This window comes from Argiope bruennichi, chromosome 6, assembly GCF_947563725.1.
Source record: "Argiope bruennichi chromosome 6, qqArgBrue1.1, whole genome shotgun sequence".
Taxonomy (NCBI): Eukaryota; Metazoa; Arthropoda; class Arachnida; order Araneae; family Araneidae; genus Argiope; species Argiope bruennichi.
In genome coordinates, this window is record NC_079156.1 from 37,072,412 (window position 1) to 37,089,288 (window position 16,877).

The window sequence follows — 16,877 nt, forward strand, 5'->3', positions numbered from 1 at the left end:
GGATTTAACGTGCGCCAGACCCGCTTACAAGATAGTTCTCCGGTGGAACCGTGTCTCGAACCAGAAAGCCTGCAGCTCTGAGGCAGAGACCTTACCATTGGGCTACCGGAGACCCGAAGTTTGAACAAAATCTATCCAAGGAAACGTCTTTCTTTCCAATTTCAAATGCATACTGTAACTGTAAAGAGTTAGATGGATACAATTTTGTAAACCATTTTAATAACTGAAGTGTAGTAGTAAAACTGTATAAAAAATTATCAAAATTTGACAATCTTTCAGAAGATTTACCGTCCGTCTGCTTGTACATTTGCATGCGATCTTGCTAGTAAAATTGTAGTTTCGAGTTTTGGTTTAAATAAATCGATAAAAGGGCTTTCAGAATTCATACTCGATTTTATTCATTATACACCGAGACACAAAATGCTCATCTGTGGAACTTGGGTTATAAAAATCTGAGTAATGCTCATTCGTATCATTAGTAATCGTATCATTCTTGGTCTTGTACAAAATTCACAATTCTTATTTGGAGGTGGGAAAGAACGATAACAACTTTATGAAGAGAATATGTGAGAAAGTTTCAGGGAGACCAGCCCTCTAGTTTCAAAACATGTACTATTAATGTACTAAGCAACAGTAACAAAAACGAAAAATATGCCTTGCTACTAGCCTTGCTAAACACAATTGCTACTAGCATGAATATAAATTTAAGGAACGATACACTGAGAAATATTACTGCAAAAAATTAATATTTTAATGAAAAGAAATTAAAAATTAATTAGAAATTACATTTACACTGAAAAGTTGATTTTTCAAATTATAAGGGGACTTAAGGGTAGGCTTTGCATAACATGTCTTGATGCTATAAAAAAATATTACAAAATTCATGCCATAAAGACTCGGAAAAAAGACGGCAGAAGACCTGACACCAACCGAACTAATTTTTTAAATCGATGCATAAACTTGGCGAAGCATCAAAAAACATATAGAGTAACTCAAAGATTCATCGTTGCCGTAACAACGAAACAGCTTATTTCTTTAGCCAACTAGAGTTCCTTGTTCCCAGTAAAAGCTTAATACAATTCACATACTAACATAGAGTCTTTTTAAATAATGAAATCTTGCAGATATGCCATTACAATTTCTCGAATTTGGAACTAAAATGCACAAATAGATTTTTAAAACTAAGTTTTCAAAAGAAAATTTACGTTTCAAAAATTAAATACGCTATGAAAATTGATTCCACAATTAAATAGACCCTTCAGCATGCCATATAAATAATGAGTAATAAATTTTATCGCAAATTAAATTTGAGAAATGTATTGATATAACAGAAAAAAACTATACGAAAAATAAACTGACTTCAATAAAAATCTATTTTTTTATTTTTAAAATAGTACAAAAAATGATTTTTTGTAATAAAATACAACGAAATATTATTTAAAAAAACATCAAAATCTCTATCACATTTTATCAGATAAAAAATTTTAAAAAAATTTTGAAATATCTTTTATTAGTAGTTACCTACTGCCTAAAAAGTGACAAAAAAAGAAAAGAATAAAGAAATGAAAGTCTCTAGTTCAACACACTTTCTAGCAGTTAGGATACGCGATACATGAATCATTTAAATAATTTGCGTTTTCACAAATTTAGAGCGATGTTTATAAAAAATGTTTATTATTATTTTGAAAAAAATTGTTGAAACGTTGCTATGAATTTCTATTTATAATAGTAATCATTTTTGTTACTTCAGTCTTAAATATTTCTAATATATTTATACATATAAATCTTTTTATCCTTAGAGCATACAATTAGCAGTTAAACTTTAAGGTGTGCAAAATGACTACTAAGTACTTTACATTAAAGAATTTCACATAATAAGTATTTCGAATGAAAGAAATATTAATGTCACTCGATTTCACTTTAAAATTGCAATGAAAATTTTATGATCAATTGTTAATATTATTATAATTATTTTCCATTTGACAGTTAAATTTTAACTGTTATATAAATGGCTTTTTTTTTTGTTGTTGTTATTGGAATGTATGATTGTTTTGATTCAATTAGGAGTCTATAAAAGAGATCTTAAGAAATTCTTTTAAATTTTTTATCAAATTATATTGCCAATTATAAATGGTTAATTTTATAAGTTTAAGAATATAATAATACAACACCCGAATGTCTCTCTACCTGAACTTCAAAATAATTAAAATATGCTGGGCCGATGCAAGGAGAACTGGTGCCTGTAGGCAAATACACGCTTTTCTTCGATATTGTAATTATTTATTTGCATGCATTTCGAGGTAGAAATAAATTACATAAATAATTCGTGCATTTTTTTAAACCATTTTTCAAAATAATATTTAAACTGCATAAAAATAGGAAAAAAATCTCAATAATTTTTATTGATTTTTATTTTAACCCTTTAAAGGGCCATTTTTTTCTAGTCATATTTTGTTAAAATATTTTTAGGCTTGAAATTAGAATAAGAAAAGGGATTCATTTAGCTTATTAGATAAATTTAATTTGATTAATCATTTAATTTGGTTAACTAATAATTAAGTAATAAATCAAGACGCATCATTTTGTGTGAGATAAAGAACTGAAGCATCTAAGTTTCTGTCTTTCTAAAAAATTTTGTCAGAACTTATGCCAACCTACACAATTTCATACAAAGATTGATAAATTTGGTTGGAAGTTTACTTCCCACGGCCCTAAAAAGGGTTAAATATTAATAATCCTTTTCCATGCTTATTTTTAGAATGTATAGTGAATTATATAATGTAGTTTTATATTTATTACAATAAATATTTTTTCGAATATTTGAAACTTTATAAATATGTTTTATAATTGCATAAAAATTCATCCTGTATTTTTTCATCCTTTAAAATTCATCCTGTATTTTTTTACCATTTACAAAATAATATTTAAACTGCATAAAATAGAGAAAAAAATCAATACTTTTTATTGAATATTATTTCAAATATCAGTAATTATTTTCCCCACTTGTTTTTAGAATTTAAAGTAAAATATATAATGTAATTTTATATTTATTTTGGTAAATAATTTTTCGAATGTTTGAAACATTATAGAGGTGTTTTATACAGAAATACCCCAATGGTTTTCAATAATAAAACTGGTTTAAAAAATATGGCATAAAAACACTCAGAGATCTACTTAATTATCTTTACATCAATAACAATTGATTAGAATATATTTCATCATGAAAGTCTTCATAAACCGTTCAATCATCATTTTATTCGCCCTTTCGAAATCCCAAAACGATCCGTCCAGCCCTTTTTTCATCGTCAACCGTCCAGTAGCTCCCTTTTAATCTATTATCCTCGCTCCTTGCCTGATTTTATTTCTGGCCGGACACCTAAAACACTATTTTACGAGCACGAGAGCAGCCGGACTAAAGGGAAAGGTGATAGACCTTCCATGATTTGAGGGCTGTGGCTTGATCGATGGCCGGACCGTGACGTCATCCGTTGGCCGGATACGCACGCCTGTCAGAGCCAATGATAGAAGAAGGCCTCTTACCTGCGGAATAATCCGGCAGGTGACATTGTTTTACCGGATACCGCAAGGCAGGATGATCACGGGAGCCGGATCGTGGTCCCATCTCATCATTTAGCAGGAGCCAGCAGGATCATGCAAAGGAGGTAGGATGATTGGATGGCGCTCTCATGCCTCATTCCCATGATCGCTTGACGCGGGGAGATATTTGATAAATATTAGGTGCGTTGAAATCGCTCTATTTTCTGTGAACCTCGATATAACATCTCGATTATGAAACTTTGGAATTTGTTGTATGTTCCATATTTAAATATTATACATCATCTTTATAATGATTAGTAATAATGGTAATTTTCTATGAATCCCGATCTATTATTCTTAGATAGACGATCAGTTGAAAGATGTCTGTCACTAGAGAAATGGAGACGCTTTATTTTCTGTGAACTTCGATATAACATCTCGATTATGAAACTTTGGAATTTGTTGTATGTTATGTACTTTTGAATATTATACATCATCTTTATAATGATTAGTAATAATGGTAATTTTCTGTGAATCCCGATTTATTGTTCTTAGATAGACGATCAGTTGAGAGATATCTGTCACTAGAGAAACAGAGATGCTCTATTTTTTTGTGAACCTCGTTATAACATCTCGATTTCGAAATTCTGGAATTAGTTACATGCTCTGTATTTTTGAATCTAATGCATCATCTTTTAAGATATAATAATGAGTGATAATGGCAATTTTCTGTGAATTCCAATCTATTATTTTTAGATAGACGATCAGTTGAGAGATATTTGTCACAGAAATGGAAATGCTTTATTTCTTGTGAACCTCGATATAACATCTGGCTTACGAAATGGCGCCTAACTCTAGCATTCGTTATATCTTTTATTTTAAGAATATATCAACTTTATCAACTTTATTTTAAGAATATATCTCTTTTTTCTATTTTATAGTTATTGTTAAATTATATAAAAAACTATTTAATTTATTTTTATATCTATTTGTAAGAGCCTTAGTGCATCCATCGTCTTTTGAAGTACAACCATTAATAAGAATAGAAATTTCCTGTGAATCTCTACATATTATTATTTTTTACAATGTGACAATTAGTAATGATTAAACACCTGTCGATACTGCTACGTTCAGTGGTGGTGGGGTGGTCGGCTGTACGCAAGAAGAAGAGGTAATGATTAAACTAATCGTGATAATAATCGTGACGGGAATATAATTAGTGATATCATGAAACGACTATAGAAGAAACATTATGATATATAGTGTAAGAAAAATTTTAGATATTGATACTTAATTATCAGTTTTTTTTTTAATAAATAGCTTAATTATACTCATGGAAGGCTATAAATGTTTCATAAAGGAGCCTTTACAGATATAATGTTCACAGACATCGCAAGCAATCTCACCTTAATCCTAATGCCTTGCTCTACAGCTTCGTGAAATCGCGATACTTTTGGCTAGTAAATTCTAATTGCCGGAAATAAATTTGATAATTAAGAAAGTTCTAGATAATTTTTTTTTGTTTCATTTAAATTATCTATTGCATATACAAGATTTTGCTTATTGTTATCTAATATTATGGTTGAACCTTACTATGTCAAAATTCTTCTATCCATTTAAGTCGTAAATTCTGATTGAAGAGATTTTATATCGGAACAAAGATAATCTGCAATAATCTAACAATTATTAGCTGCAAACTCTATTTAAAATTGCGAATGCTATCTAATTAAGTTTAATTGAATTAAATATACCTGAATTTTGTTTTTACATCTTTGTTGCGAATAGATTGGTCCTCACATTAAAAAAAATGTTGCACATTTTCAATAAAGTACCCTTTTATTTATTTTGATCTACTTTATAAAAAAGAATATTGTAATTTTTTCATATTTTTATAACAAGTTTTAGCGGTTTCTCCCAAAACTGAAAATTACTGAATATTAGTGAAAATTCGATTTGAACTACTTCAAAAACCATGAAATTGAAAATTAATTTTCGGTTTATTTAATTTTAGTTATTAAACTTTTCATTATAATCTAAAAGAATTTCAATTTATTGCTCATTAAATAAACCGTTAAAGCCACATTTTTTAATCTAAATTCTATTTTAAGGCATTAAAGTAGATTTTTAAGAGTCCGGATATTCTGGTTCTTCTTCTTCATGTAAAACTTGTTGTATTCTGCCATTATTGCCATTCCACGTTCTACTATAACCATTTATCACTCCAAATGCACCAATTATTACTCTGCATTTCTTTATTCTTCATTTTTTTCATTCTGTTATTTTTTATGAAGAAAAATCTGAAAAAAAAAATAATAAATCGTTTTAAATCACATTTAGGTAATATAAAATCATGGAGATATTTTTAATTACTGTATTTAGATCAACCGTTTGTTATATGCTTCTCTTTTTAAGGTATTAACTATTTACCCTCTTATTTTTTGAGAAACTTAGTCGTTAGAAAACGTAAGGGAAGCAAGTTTCCCTGACAAGTGCTGAAAATGTCCAAAAAACTTGTTCATTCATGTTCATGGAAATTTTATAATTGGTACATTCGAATTCCTGATTAAACACTGGGATGGAAAAAGTATGCAGGTTTAGATTTTTCAAGACCCGGAAATTATTTCTTGGGACAAAAAAAGCAGATATTGTCTGAAACCATCTGTTATAACATTTCCCAACAAATGAATAAATATCACAAACTCTGTATTCTTCCTCTTCGGATGGTTTAAATTGAATTCGGAATAAATTGACTTCCTATCCCTCGGCCACGAGGCAATCCCCCTGGAGCTTTAACACGTATTCCTCTTTTGGAAAGCGTCTTCAAGAAATGTGATGGTAAGTTCTAAAAGCTCTTTATACTCATCTGGAGGCTGAAACTCCTCAAATCGATTTTGGCAAACTCAACGATATTTGAGCCAATGTGAGATTCACTTTGGTGAAGTGAATTCCAGGATTGTTAAATCGTTTAAACGTAAGACCTTGTTAAAATTCCAACTGACTTAACAGTACGTGCTCCAAGCATGGTTTTGTGGATATAATAACGAGAAGTCATACAGAATATTTCTTACTTCATTTTTTGCTTAATAAGAATACATGCTTCTTTTCGTAATCCTGTGATAATTGAAGTTATATCAAAACTCAAATATTTTATTTGATCAATAGTTTCCCAGGATTCTGCTGTTTCGAGAATATTAGTAATTCACTTTTTCGGTTGCCAATGGAAATTTTGGTATTGAAAAGCAACTGGTCAATTCCTTTAACTGGAACAATGATCAAATAGTTTTACTACTTACGGTTCTCTCTGTTAAATTATGTTACCTCTGCTAAAATTTTTCCATTTCAGTCCTTAGTCAAAGGACTGGATTGGATTGGATTGGACGTGGATCATTCTGGCTCAAGGTCCTTTTCTAAGATATGCTGCACCGAAGAAATGATTTACTTATGAAGTCTATGTATTAGTTATATAAAATTTATCTTAAAAGCTGGTAAAACAATTAGTAAAAGTATAATAGTACATTAAAATTTCACTAAAACTTCTGATTAAACTTATTTTAATGAGTTTTCTCTCCATAGTGTTTAGTCAAGGAAAAATCAGTTGAGACCTCGCATTTAAAAATATTCTGTGTTTTCCTTGTTTTTCATTTTAAGACTCTGAGTAAATGATTTTTTTCACATTACACTCTAAGGAATTGCATTCGTACACTTTAGAGTATTATTGTCAAAATTATAGCTGCTTTCTATATCATCTTTGCTACATCGAAATTTGTAGCGATATTATCCAGAATATTCTTTCTGCTTTCTGCTTCTTTTTCTTGGGTGGTTTATTACAAGATGAACTTTGTTGTTCTTTATTTGAACAACTGTGACTTCCATAGGAGCTACTTTTCTTTTAATAATCGTAAGGAAGAGATGGTATCTATTCTTACGGCAATCTTTTATTCTAATCTTTTTTTGCAATAGCTTTGTCCTCTCTTCAAAATTTTCTTTATCCACTTTTCCCATTTCATCAGATTGCCTTTTTATTGCCTTTGGAAAAAATTAAAAATATTTATTTATTTTTAAATTTTGATAGTGTTAAGGATATTAGAATGAGAAATATCAAACAATTCTTGTAGAGTCATTATTTTCCTTGTTATTTTTAAGTTTTTACCATTCTTCAAAAATTCTTTTAATTTTATCTATAATGTGTTTTTAATGCAGTGAAACTCGTGTTTTCTCCCAAACAACTATTACTATTTGCGGCCATTAACAAAAAATATAATTAATTAAAATATTAATATCACTTTTATAATAGGCTTTCAGACTTTCACTTTAACACTTAAATGACTTTCGCTTAGGCCTAAAATTTAAGGCTTGAACATTAGCAAAACACACGTAGAAAGGTAAGTTACAGTTAATACCATGACTAATTACGATATGATCTGTTTGAGTCAGATTCAGGTTGGAAGTGTGAAAGTAGTGTGCGCCAGCATGTCTGGTTAGGAACATTCCTGTCACAACATGAAACTGCATGGGCATGGAACTGGTAGTTGAGAGGAAAGAAATAAGAACAAGAGGAAATATATTTTCTTATATTCAGCCCATTTTATTGATTTATAATTTATTTGCCAGTTTGATAAGAGGATAAAACATTTTTAAAAAAAAGTTCTACTTTTTCAAAGCTTTAAATTCCTGGTGTATTTCCTAAAATATATTTTTTTATATCTGAAGCGTCGTGGAATCATTTTTTTTGGCCATAAGACAAAATGGAAGGATGCCCCCATTAAAATTTCAGACGTTGATCTTTAACTAAAGATACTCATACTGACAAAAAAAAAAAAAGGTCAGAAAACCTCCTTTTCCCAATTTTAAACGCATCAGCAGGGGTGTTCAAATTTGGAGATCATAAGTAATCGGGTCATCGCTTCTCTGAAAGTTGCTGTAATGGCGGTGTGGTCGTGTTGGCCACATATCACTTAAAGGTCATACCTCAATGATTGGTTGATGCATGGAACGTGATCCAATACCCAGATTACTATTCGTAGCAGTTAGTCATTCGAATAAAATTTATATCAGGTGAAATTTAAATTTTATGTTTTATTACATGGTTATTATGCATTGTTATAATGTTTCTGGTTAATGAAGTGCTTGCCTCATGCATCCAATTATGATATTTTATAAATGTTGATAAATCAAAGTAGCAATTGATTTAAAAGTCAAAAATTACTTTTAGGCACGTTAAAATATTTCAGATTCAGATATATTCAGAAATATGTGAAATATCTCAAGGTATTTACGAAGTTAAATAAATTCGTATATCAAAGAGATAAAATGGCTGATTTTGTGGCATTTTGTATTAATTTATCACAAAATATCATAATTTTAAGCTTATTTCAACAAGTAATTTGAAAAAAAAATTCCAAGTGCTAAGAATATCATTACAATTTTCATATATTAAAGTTAAATTTCCATAAATCTCATGCCTTCTCAATGAAAACTTTTTTGTGCAATGATTTTTATTTGATGTTGAATTTCTGAGCAGCAGAATATCAAATATATATATTTATTATTTTTGCTTATAAGTCTTTGGGATCAAATATCTTCATTTTCATATGATATACCATATTATATACCAGTTTATTCGCATAAAATCAAAATTAAGCGATGCATATCATGAACATATTGAATTTCAACGTTCCAAGTGCATTAGGGAATATAAACAACAAGATAATAAATAAAATTATTTATATATTTGAAAATGGCATCAATGAGAAAACAAATAAGAGGAAATTTAAGCAAATGCAAGCGCATTAAGGCGAGAAGGGAATATTCTTTACAAATTCATGATTTTTGCTGTCATTTTGATGCACATTTTAGGATTAGAAGCATACTGATATAACAGGTGGTAACCCCGGTAGCATAACTTGTTGCACAATATTTTAAAATATTTTCCAAGATTGTACTATTCAATATTTTACAATATTCTACAATATTGTTCATTATCATAAAATATTGTACAATATATGGGTGCTACTAAGGATATGAGTGACTTTCAAAATAATCTAGTCAAATTGTATTCTTCTTTGGAAAAATATTCAACTGTCATTTTTTTTAAAGTTTAAGTTGTTGAGATGACTTTCCAAAACAGGACAGTCAGTTTGCAACCATATTTGATATCTAATAAGGGTGGGTAGGAAGGTGGAAATTTTAACTTTGATTTTCTGATTTTAAACAAAAAAGCTATTAATCTCAGGGAAAAGTTTAAAATAAAGTTTGTAAAAATACATGTACAATGAACTATAAAATTTGATTGCTTAATTAGATCAAGAGCAAATTTAGAAAAATAAGTTCATTATTATTTTTTCCAATGTGTGCGAAATTTTTGGAATTTAACAGAAATGTGTGTTTAAAAGTAGGAAATAAAAAATAAAAAAAAATTAGATCAATATCTGCATTATTTTTTGGAAACTTTTTAAAAAGAACATGTTTGTAAAAAAACGCTAATAAGTACTTTTTTTTAATCAGTCAGAATTCGGGAACCGATAAAACATCCTACTTTAAAGATATTGCTATGCTATTTCAAATGGTATCAAAATGCGTTAATTTTCAAGAAAAAAATATTGAAATTTAAATTTGAAATTAACATTTTATTTTAAATATCAAATCAAAATTAATTTTCCATTATTCCCACAAATCTTACTTATAAATTTTTTTATTCGAGAATCAATCGTCCCTAAAAAAAAAAAAAAAAAAAAAAAAAAAAGAGTTTCTTCTTTTTTAAATTTAATTTTCTTCATTAATTTAGAGATCGACCATTATGATAAAGTTAAAATTGTAAATCTAAGTTTAGAAAATGTTTCTTTTTCATACACGATTAAATAACTGATTGTGATTATGACTGATTAAAAACACTTATAGAGATTTCTCGAATGTATGTTGTTTTCACAAAAGTCAATGTTTTCAAAGTATAATGAAAATATTGATCGGTACTTTTCGCCTGTTATTCCTTTTTATACTTGTACAGAGCAACGAATTCCTTTCTGTACGTGGAAGAAATTACAGAAATTTTGTCCAAAGTCAGGAAAAATTACAACTATTTAATTTAAACGTTTCTACTGAGATTAATAACTTTTTTATTAAACACGGAAAACTGGGGTTAAAACTCTACCCATCTCTTACTCTTATACTGGTGCAAATCAGGACTAATTTCGATGGACTACTGAACACTTTGAGTGAATAAAATAACGTTATATACATATATATTTCCACATTTTGCTATTGTTCATGAGAATTCGATTAGATTAAAAATTGTCTTTTTTTCCCTCAACATTTTCATATAGTCGATTCATCTATAAGAATACATTTTTATGAGTAATTTTTTATCAATATGAATTCTAAATTATCTGAATGTTTTAGAGTTCCAATTTATGTATGTTATTTTGTTAAGGAACTGAAATTTAATTGCTTTTATTTTGACTACTACTTTCTAATTGTTTACTCTACACCTCTTTTTTAATTTTGTGTCTATGTTTGCAAAAGTAAGACCATTTAAAATGTTCACAATTTTTTTTCATTATTTCAACAAAAACACAAAAAAAAAATATTTATTATCTGTATTTTATACTTGGAAATTATAAAAAAATTACAAAATTCTATATGTAAAAAAAAGTGAATTAGAGATAAAACGGTTGTAGTGTAAATTATAATTTTTTTTTGAAAATATTATTCTCTCCAAATACTTCGAAAGAACATAAAATTGATTTAACATAAATTTAGTTTTGAGAATTTATTATGGCTAATTTTAATTCAGCTACGAAAGAATATTTTAATAGAATATAAAATTTAGATGCTGATTTTGAATAATTATTGTTTCAATCATAATTCGATGCTAAAAAAGTCATCTATTATCATTTGACCATTCTTCGATAAAAAGAATCAATGATACTCTATGTATATCTAGCATTCATTTTAAGTTAATATTACTTTGAATTTTATTCATCTTACAAATCCTATTAAAAACTATTTATGATTGCAGAAATACTGCAGATAAAGTAAAAAAAGAATTTTTAACATTAAAATATTATAGATGATTTAATGTACTTGATTATTTCTATGGTCAACTAGTTCATTTGGCGATTCTCAGATCACACCAAGGTAATGAGTTTAATTGACGATTTAATAGAAGATCGCCAAGCTCCATTATTTAAGATGCTAAGATGGTTACATTTCCGGGATAACTTGGCGATTTTCAGATTACACCAAGATCGACAGGATAATGGCGATTTTTTAAATTACGCCAAGACCACCAACACCGAGATATCAATTCTCAAGTTGGCGAAGGTTTGAATTTTTTTTAGGGGGGGGGGAGAATAGATTTATTGAAATTTAATAAATAGACATAAATAAATACCAAAATCAATTATATTATGCTCCTAACTTTTATCTAAGTCGATTAATTATTTATTTTTTCTGTTTGTAGTCGAAGAGCTGAGAAGTGACTGAGATCCTGTTCTGGCGAAGCGTCGAATGGTAAGTTCAGACAATCCTCTCTTGAAAAGGTAGATCTGTTATTATCAGAAATTATTCAGACGAATCGGAAATGACTAATAGACCTTCTTTCGATTTCTTAATATATTTTAAACATTTAATTCATTAGAACTAAATTGAAAAAGGGTGATGTCGAAATGTTTACACAGTAATATATAATGCAATTGAATGAAAATTAGATAAATAAAAATGATTTAGAAACAAGAGACTAGGACTATTGAAAAAATTCCATAGTATTAAATTACTTATTTTTAAGTATAGAATTTCATTCGTGATATATCATGTAATTGTGCATAAAACTGTTTACCAAGTATTAATTTTATACTAGAATAAGCGGACAGACAGATTTCCTCCGAATGTATTTCTTTCAAAATTTGATAGTTATCAAGAATTTTAGTGTTTAGACCAATACCAAACTTCATTTTCGCAGCTAAAAGCATTTTTAAGTTGTCGAGTTTACAGGCAGATGTAATTCCACAGATATGCTTTCCGAACTAGGTAGGTCTGAAACGTAATGATCTCGAATTATTATCTCAAGCTCATAATCCTGAATATTTTGACGATTATGATAGCTTCTCTTTGTATGTTTTTGGTATTAGAAAATAAAATAGGGGTATTCCAATCAGATAGTCCAAGTTATAAGCTATGAAAATTATAGCTGAATGTATTTTTGAGTTACGGTATTCACACACTGACATAATTTTAGAATTGCATGCTTTGGCTGCATATATGTTTAAAACCTGGAAAATCAACAAAATCTCGAGGAAAATTTTTTTATGATATATTTATAATATTTTTAGTTTTGGCAGTAAAACTGTGCACAAGAAAGTAAAATTGTGAACTAGAGAATGTTTAGAGAATGCCCCACATGTCTTACTTTAGGCCATATGGTACAAAAGTAACAAAGTTCATGAATTTTCATGTGTAATTAATCTTTTGTTTCTCTTTTGATGAATCTATTTAATTCATTTAAAATCTAAAATAATGTAGTTTCTACTGCTTTTATATAAATTTATGAACACTTTGAACCAGTCGTAATGATAAATTAAACATGTCCATGACATTTAAAACCTCATTTAAGATACTTCTGCCTCTTCTGCCCATCAAATCTTCTAATTCCACCTGAAGAGGCGTCTTAAGATCTAACCTTTTAAGAGAAACACATCCACAGACACCAAGCGAGCTTTCTCTCCTTTCACAAGGCTCGATCCTCTTTCCCAGACATCCGAGATAAGGGCTCGAGCTTTACATACTTTATCGCGAGCAGCTAACTCCCCGAGGCGTGACCTCCCTTTTGCCAGCAAACTGGGGGTGGCTTATCTGCGAGTCAGCAAGTTTCTCCGGAAAAGAGTCCGCCAAAGATTTACTCACATTTTCCTCACGTTGGAAATTGGAAAGGGAGGACTTGCTAGCTCTACCCAAAATCGATACATCGATACCCGGGGAATTTATCGGCAAGTTCCAACGAAGAAATAATTCAAATAAAAAGAAATCGGAATACTTTAAAAGTAGGGAAACTAATTAAGAGATTCAAGTAACTGAATTTATCTTTTCATTAAGCATGTTAAGTACTAAAAAATATTTCTAAAGTTAATATTATTAAGAAAAATTGAGAAATAAGGAGCACCAACAATATTAGATATAAGGAAAATAGAGAAATAAGGAGCACCAAAAATTAGATTAAAAAAATTGAGAAAAAAAGAGCACCAACAATATTAGATATAAAGAAAACCGAGAAATAAGGAACACCAAAAAATGAGATATAAAGAAAATGGAGAAACAAGGAGCACCAACGAAATTATATATAAAGAAAATGCTAAAAAATGATTTTTTGCTTGTTAAAAATTCTAATGAATTTTAGAATAATAAATATCAACAATTTTTAGGCTGTGACGAATCGACAAAAAAATACGTATTTTGAAAGAATACTGAATTTCGTTTGCTAAATTCAAATCATATTGCTTTAAAAGAAAATCACTTCTTTTAAATTTGATAATTTTCTCAAGAAACTTGAAACATAAGGAGCATGAACAATATTAGATATAAAGGAAATATTTTTAAAAAATTTTATTTGCTAGAAATTCTAATGAATTTTCGAATAATAAATATTAACATTTATGGGAAGTCACGAATCGACAAGAATGCAGATATGCTGAAAAAATATTGATTTTCATTTGATTAATTCAAAATATACAGCTTTGATGAAAATCACTTCTTTTAAATTTGGTAATATTCTCAAGAAACTTGAGAAATAAGGAGCATCAACAGTATTAAATATGAAGAAAATATAAAATAAATGTATTTGCCAGAAATTCTAAGGAATTTTAGATAAATAAATATAAACATTTTTAGGAAGTGACGAATCGACAAAAATGCAGAGATTTTGAAAGAATATTGATTTTCATTTGTTATATTTAAATCATATAGCTATTAACGAAAATCACTTCTTTTAAATTTGGTAATATTCTAAAGAAACTTGAGCAATAAAGAGCATCAACAATATTAAATATAAGGAAAATATTTTTTTTTAAAAATTTTATCTTTTAAATATTTAAATGAATTTCAGCATAATAAAGAACATTTTTGGGAAGTGACAAATCTATAAAAATGCAAAAATTCTGAAAGAATACTGATTTTTGTCTGCTAAATTGAAAACATATATATTTGATGAAAATCACTTCTTTTAAATTTGGTGACATTCTTAAGAAACTTGAGAAAAAAGGAGAATCAACAATATTAGCTATAAAGAAAATATAAAAAAGTATTTTTTATTTGCTAAAAATTCTAATGAATTTTAGAATAATAAATATCAATAATTTTAATATAATAGGAAGTGAATATTAATAATTTTAATATTCTAATAGGGAGTGAGGAATCGACAAAAATGCAGACATTATGAAAGAATATTGACTTTCTTTAGCTAAATTCAAATCTTATAGATTTTGATAAAAATCACTTCTTTTAAATTTTTTAATATTCTCAAGAAACTTGAGAAATAAGGAGCATCAACAATATTAGATACAAAGAAAATATTTTTAAAATATATTTGCTAAAAATTCTAATGAATTTTAGAATAAAAAATATCAACATTTTTAGGAAGTGATATATCGATAAAAGTTCAGAAATTCTAAAAGAATATTGATTTTTGTTTACTAAATTGATAACATAAAGTTTTGATGAAAATCACTGCTTATAAATTTGGTGATGATGATTGATGATTTTTGACGAAAGTCAGCAATGTATGAAATATTAAAAGTTGAAGGTTTTATTTAGATTTCTTTTTTATCAAGCACAACATTCTATCAAGACTTTAATTGACTTTTGATAAATGCAAAACATACAGCCTTGATGAAAATCACTCTTTTCAGATTTGATGATTGATGATTTTTGACAAACGTCAGCAATGTATGAAATATTAAAAGTTGAAGGTTTATTTAGATTTCTTTTTTATCAAGCAATTTATCAACCACAACATTTTTTTATCAACCACAACATTCTATCAAAACTTTAATTGGCTTTTACTAAATGGAAAATATACAGCCCTGATGAAAATCACTGCTTTCATATTTGGTGATGATGATTGAGGATTTTTGAGAAACGTTAGCAATGTATGAAATATTAAAAGTTGAAGGTTTTATTTAGATTTCTTTTTTATCAAGCACAACATTCTATCAAAACTGTAATTGGCTTTTACTAAATGGAAAATATACAGCCTTGATGAAAATCGCTCTTTTCAAATTTGACGATGATGATTGATGATTTTTGACGAAAATAAGCAAAGTATGAAATATTAAAAGTTGAAGGTTTTATTTAGATTTATTCTCTATCAAACCCAACATTTTATCAAAACTTCAGTTGGCGAAGAATGTGTATAAAAAACAAATACAATATTCTTTTTAGAAAACAGAAATGGGAATTTACATTAGTTATTCATGAAATTGAAATATATTTTTTCATTTCCACAAACTGTCACGTCTTTTACATGTGTGTATAAAAATATGCATATTTATTTAGCTATGCAACATTCGTACTTCCAATGTAAATGTGTACACAACTGTACAATAGTCTCCATCTATTCCCTGGAAAAAAGAAATTACATCTTTTGGGTTCCTTTACCGATCTAAACAATTGATTTTCTTTTCTAAGAGCGCATTTACATTGTTGGAAAAGTTCAACTTAAAAAAAAAAATGTTTGCTTTTCCGATGTTTTATTGACAAGAAAAAGAATTTGTTTTCTTTATTTTTAAGATGTGAAAAGTTGTCTCTTCTTTTTTTCTTTTATTCATATTTGCAGGCAATCCAGCATTTATTTGAAAGATGCCATTTCGAGCAAAAGTAATAAGGCAGCAGGCGTTTTCCTACTTTTTGAAAATGTTTATGCCTTTGTTCGGAATGAAGCTTTGAAAAGTAAAAAGGTTGAAGAATGAAACTTTAAAAGTTATTCAGAAATTGTTTTCTGTTACACGCTTTTTATGAAGAGGAACACTATTAAAACTGTGAAATGCAAATGCTCTATACTTTATTTATTTTCAGAAATTCATTTTTTTTCAGAAAAGAGGAATTAAAATCAGCATAATATATTACGAAAACTAATACATAAGTTCAAAAAAAGTATTACAACTTTGCTTTTAACATGCTTAATTATGATAAAACTAAATTATTAAGTTAAAAGAGAGCTGCTACCAGTATATTAAAATCTCCTATTCCATTAAAAGATATAAAAAACCACGTTAAATCCAGTTTGCATTTCAAATGGCAAATCCAGTGGGATCTTACAGAGGCAAATAAACTTAAAATAACAAAACATCTATTCG

General features: G+C 28.1%; 1 protein-coding gene across 8 annotated transcripts in view; it reads left to right on the forward strand.

Moving 5' to 3' along the window:
• LOC129971156 (coiled-coil domain-containing protein AGAP005037-like) overlaps positions 1 to 16,877 on the forward strand; it is a 383,974-nt gene that overhangs the window by 122,678 nt on the left and 244,419 nt on the right. For all 8 annotated transcript variants that reach the window (XM_056084662.1, XM_056084663.1, XM_056084666.1 and 5 more), the window contains exon 2: positions 11,996 to 12,045. The gene's annotated coding sequence lies outside the window, so the exon portion shown is untranslated. The remainder of the gene's footprint in view (positions 1 to 11,995; positions 12,046 to 16,877) is intronic.